The sequence below is a fragment of the Bombina bombina genome, chromosome 2 (genome assembly GCF_027579735.1).
Source record: "Bombina bombina isolate aBomBom1 chromosome 2, aBomBom1.pri, whole genome shotgun sequence".
Taxonomy (NCBI): domain Eukaryota; kingdom Metazoa; phylum Chordata; class Amphibia; order Anura; family Bombinatoridae; genus Bombina; species Bombina bombina.
Window position 1 is genome coordinate 713382504 of NC_069500.1, and position 6121 is coordinate 713388624.

General features: G+C 36.1%; 1 protein-coding gene across 1 annotated transcript in view; it reads right to left on the reverse strand.

Annotated features, from left to right (window-relative positions):
- FRMPD1 (FERM and PDZ domain containing 1) overlaps nt 1-6121 on the reverse strand; it is a 378412-nt gene that overhangs the window by 278459 nt on the left and 93832 nt on the right. The window lies entirely within an intron of this gene.

Genomic DNA, 6121 nt, shown 5'->3' on the forward strand with positions numbered 1-6121 from the left:
ACAGTATTCAATTAGTATTCAATAAATACTGTACCTTTAAAATAGTGACAATTACTGTAGTACAATTTGCCAGACTATAGCACTGAGACACAGATTGCACTGTAATGATGCAGAGTGAACTAAGCATAACAAAATGGTGCCAGTCACTTTTCTCGCAATCTCACAATGATTACAGCACTGTTTCAAAATTCTTGGAGGCTGATCTTCAGCTCCACAAAGTGCTGTATTAGCGAAGCGCTGTAAAGTGAAGCGCTGTAAAGTGAGGTATACCTGTACAGTAAATAAACAATTGTTGCACAGTTGATACAAACTTGATGTTAACAAACAGTCCGTTATCCTTAGTACGAAAGCGTCCAGGTAAGTGGCAAACTTTCAAATCAGGAGGTAGCTTAAATGTCTTTCTTATAGGAACTCCCTGTGGATCGTCAGCCCTATGAGTAGGATAAACAACGGTATATCCGTACTTACATATAGGATTGGATTAGTAGTCACGGTCTCTCCAAAGATCGTCGCTTTTCCCCTACACTGCTTACCACCGCGAGGGTCGTCTGGTTCAGGACGCCAGCCGTTAAAGGTAAAGTAAACATTCAAAATAATGATACATAATCCTGCACATAGTGCAGAATTATATTGCATTATCTTAGCGGCACCTTTATACATCTAAAGCATTTCCTGATTTTTTATCCCAAAGTTGGACTACACTCAAGATTCTACTGAGCGGGTCTTGTTTTTCAAATGCGCTTCGTGCGCGCTCTGTCTAGTCACAGCCCGCCCGATCGCGCCACTGAAGTTAATGTAGCTTGCTCCCGCTACCAGATCAAAGCGGGAGCAAGCTGCATTCACTTCCATGGCGCGATCGGGCGTGACTAGAAAGCGCGCCCACAAAGTGCATTTGAAAAACAAGACCCGCTCAGTAGAACCTTTAGCAGAGTCCAACTTTGGGATAAAAAAATCAGGAAATGCTTTAGATGTATAAAGGTGCCGCTATGATAATGCAATATAATTCTGCACTATGTGCAGAATTATATATCATTATTTTGAATGTTAACTGTCCTTTTAATGAAGAGATTTTTCAAATAGGTGCCGTGAAGCTAATCACACCTGTAGCATAAAACTGACAAAACAGTTTACTAGGACTTCAAAACAGGCTTTGCTTCCCTACGGAAGCCTCAGAGCCTCCAAATTCAATTGTACTGAGTGCAAAAAGCACAAGGAGCAATGCGTTTCAAATTTTTGTGAAATAAATGTGATAACACAATCAAAGATCATGAAAGTACCAATGAAAAAGATAAAACAAGTGAAAATAAAATTATGAGTTCTTGTAAGGATATGCGTATTCTTGCTTGGAATCTTCTGTTTCTTTGTATCTTTAGAAATTCTCAGAAAAAAAGAAGAGAAAATGGAACATAGTGTAATTCTGTAACACTATCCAGAATATATATCAAGCTTGTGGCCAAATGCCTACTCACATGTGTTGGAGCTTATACCTAAGCTCAAGGAAATGCGCACACCCACTTTGCACTGGTGGGCAAACAGTACTCTCACGGCAATATGGTAAAAAAACAATTTATTAAAATGTGATAAAAAGCGTCACAAATGCTTATGGTACACTTATTACAGAGGTTAATAGAGCAGTGAATTCTTATTATTGCTCACAAAAGCAAACTCCACTGAAGGATGCAAGTGGATTCGGGCAGCAGAGACTTGACCACTAAACCGTCCAACCTGACCACAGATGTGAGTTGCTCCTCCTTCCAGTGCACAAGCAAGTGTAGAGACGTGCAGGAGAGTTAGTAGTTCCGACGATCGTTTCGCTATGTAAGCTTTCTCAAGGCGTTTCAAATTTTTACCAATTCTTTCTCAAGCTCAGTTTGATCCCCCACTTGGCCACATTTATATACCGCAGATTTTAAAGGTTTATACCCTTTTTCAAAGTGTTACAAATGGCGTGTACTTAAAAATACCTGAGTGGTATATAACATTTTTACTAAAACATATTAAACAATCTAAAATTTCAGTCTTTTAATATTAACATATGTTAGAAGTAGAATGTTTCTTAGCTGTTTGCACACCGAGGACTCATATTAAAATTTCATAATTAATACCTTCTTATACATAAATCAGACAAAGATTTTAACGTTTACAAAAAATCTTATTCTCAAAAAATTGTTTATTTTCAAAATATATATATATTAAAAAAAAAAATCAAAATTAGTTAATGTTAAGAAGATAAAAAAAGAGGAACAATACAAATTAGATTCTTCAAGCCAGTTTGCTTAGTACTCCATAAAAAAGAAATAGAATACTCTGCAAAAAACCTTCACTCATAGGTCTTAGTTTCTTCAAAAAATATACAAAAAATTATTTTGTTTAAAATTCATGAAAATTAGCACAATTCAATGAAGATTTCCTAAATAGTTATAAAGATATATATATATATATATATATATATATATATATATATATATATGAGAACACTTTTTTTAAAAAACATTTTTTAATTTTCTAAAAAACTTCCCAGATCAAAATCTAAATTTAAAACATTGGGGTTTAATGTTTTTAAATTGAAAATCCACATTGTTTTTAACTTTAAAAGCTCTTTTCTTGGGTCACTATCCCTCCAATTTGGTTTTATCTTATCTATAATAGTGTATTTGAAATGTTTTAAATTCCCATTGTAGCATTTTTTAAAATGCTTAGGGACAGGAAGATCTTGATTTCTAGTTTTATCCATATTCTCTATAGAGTTTACGTGTATATGCTCCCGGATTCTATCCCTTACAGGGCGTTCGGATTCCCCCACATATTGAACCCCACATAAGCGTTCAATCAGATATACTGTATTCACATAAGTGCACCTGAAAGTACCATTAATCTTATATTCTCTGCCTGTAATATTAGAACTGAATGTCGTTCTTTTTTGTGAATGTTAACAAACCTTACAATTCAGACAAGGAAGAAAAAAAACACTGATTTGATTCCCCTTTACGTCCACATCACATATTTTAGAGTTTTTCTTTTTCTTACTCATATCAGTAGGAGCTAGCATATTCCTTAAATTGTTACTTTTCTTGTACACAATTATTTTAATATATATATATATATTTTGTAAATAAACAATTTTTTGAGAATAAGATTTTTTTGTAAACGTTAAAATCTTTGTCTGATTTATGTATAAGAAGGTATTAATTATGAAATTTTAATACGAGTCCTCGATGTGCAAACAACTAAGAAACTTTTACTACTAACATATGTTAATATTAAAAGACTGAAATTTTAGATTGTTTAATATGTTTTAGTAAAAATTGTACAGGGAGTGCAGAATTATTAGGCAAGTTGTATTTTTGAGGATTAATTTTATTATTGAACAACAACCATGTTCTCAATGAACCCAAAAAACTCATTAATATCAAAGCTGAATAGTTTTGGAAGTAGTTTTTAGTTTGTTTTTAGTTATAGCTATTTTAGGGGGATATCTGTGTGTGCAGGTGACTATTACTGTGCATAATTATTAGGCAACTTAACAAAAAACAAATATATACCCATTTCAATTATTTATTTTTACCAGTGAAACCAATATAACATCTCAACATTCACAAATATACATTTCTGACATTCAAAAACAAAACAAAAACAAATCAGTGACCAATATAGCCACCTTTCTTTGCAAGGACACTCAAAAGCCTGCCATCCATGGATTCTGTCAGTGTTTTGATCTGTTCACCATCAACATTGCGTGCAACAGCAACCACAGCCTCCCAGACACTGTTCAGAGAGGTGTACTGTTTTCCCTCCTTGTAAATCTCACATTTGATGATGGACCACAGGTTCTCAATGGGGTTCAGATCAGGTGAACAAGGAGGCCATGTCATTAGATTTTCTTCTTTTATACCCTTTCTTGCCAGCCACGCTGTGGAGTACTTGGACGCGTGTGATGGAGCATTGTCCTGCATGAAAATCATGTTTTTCTTGAAGGATGCAGACTTCTTCCTGTACCACTGCTTGAAGAAGGTGTCTTCCAGAAACTGGCAGTAGGACTGGGAGTTGAGCTTGACTCCATCCTCAACCCGAAAAGGCCCCACAAGCTCATCTTTGATGATACCAGCCCAAACCAGTACTCCCCCTCCACCTTGCTGGCGTCTGAGTCGGACTGGAGCTCTCTGCCCTTTACCAATCCAGCCACGGGCCCATCCATCTGGCCCATCAAGACTCACTCTCATTTCATCAGTCCATAAAACCTTAGAAAAATCAGTCTTGAGATATTTCTTGGCCCAGTCTTGACGTTTCAGCTTGTGTGTCTTGTTCAGTGGTGGTCGTCTTTCAGCCTTTCTTACCTTGGCCATGTCTCTGAGTATTGCACACCTTGTGCTTTTGGGCACTCCAGTGATGTTGCAGCTCTGAAATATGGCCAAACTGGTGGCAAGTGGCATCTTGGCAGCTGCACGCTTGACTTTTCTCAGTTCATTGGCAGTTATTTTGCGCCTTGCTTTTTCCACACGCTTCTTGCGACCCTGTTGATTATTTTGAATGAAACGCTTGATTGTTCGATGATCACGCTTCAGAAGCTTTGCAATTTTAAGAGTGCTGCATCCCTCTGCAAGATATCTCACTATTTTTGACTTTTCTGAGCCTGTCAAGTCCTTCTTTTGACCCATTTTGCCAAAGGAAAGGAAGTTGCCTAATAATTATGCACACCTGATATAGGGTGTTGATGTCATTAGACCACACCCATTCTCATTACAGAGATGCACATCACCTAATATGCTTAATTGGTAGTAGGCTTTCGAGCCTATACAGCTTGGAGTAAGACAACATGCATAAAGAGGATGATGTGGTCAAAATACTCATTTGCCTAATAATTCTGCAGTCCCTGTATATACCACTCAGGTATTTTTAAATATACGCCATTTGTTACACTTTGAAAAAGGGTATATACCTTTAAAATCTGCGGTATATAAATGTGGCCAAGTGGGTGATCAAACTGAGCTTGAGAAAGAATTGGTAACAATTTGAAACGCATTGCTCAGTGTGCTTTTTGCACTCAGTAGGATTGAATTTGGAGGCTCTGAGGCTTCCGTAGGGAAAAAAAGCCTGTTTTGGAGTCCCAGTAAACTGTTTTGTAAATTTTTGTGCTACAGGTGTGATTAGCTTACGGCACCTATTTGAAAAATCTCATTAACGGCTGGCGTCCTGAACCCTATGACCCTGGTGGTGAGCAGTGTAGGGGAAAAGCGCCGCTCTTTGGAGAGACCGTGACTACTAATCCAATCTTATGTGTAAGTACGGATATACCGTTTTTCTTTGTGACAAGCAATCTACCTAAGAAGCTGCCATTGTTTATCCTACTCATAGGGCTGACACTCCACAGGGAGTTCCTAGAAGAAAGATATTCCAGCTACCTCCTGATTTGAACGTTTGTCACTTACCTGGATGCTTTAAGGATAACGGACTGTTTGTTAACATCAAGTTTGTATCAATTGTGCAACAACTGTTTATTTACTGTATATCAATTGCATATTTTATTGTATCTTTATGCATCAATTGTGTATAATTTTTTGCATTTTTATTGTGTGATTTTTATTATTGTGTGATTTGTAAACTTATTTTTCTTTATGTGAATAAAGCAATTGCTTTTATTTTTGCACATCGAGGACTTCTCAATAATTTTGAATAACAAATTCTTAATATATACTATTATATATCTATATATATTGTTAGGGAATTAAGTTTTTCCTCCTTTTTCAATCAATTTAAGCACACTTAGGTGTTGCGCAAAAAAGTATTTTTCTTTGTTTTTTTATGTACAATTTGCACTTCCACAAAATGTCCTCTTAATGTACAATAAACATTTATTTCTTGTATGAAGAGCAATATTTATACAATTATTATGTGATCATAATTTAAATGTGTTGAAAAGAAAAGTTTTAAAGCAGATGATATACGTCTGAATACGTCTGGGGTTTGTTGTTTTCTCTTGTTCAGAGAAGAATTGCCTGGCATTTCAGTGCTGAACTGTCATTGGACAGGGTCAGACTGATATGCTACAGGGATTTTTTTTCTCTGTGAAAGGCATATTGTAATAAAAGAGTATGCACCCTGAGTGGCACTGGCCTTGTGAACA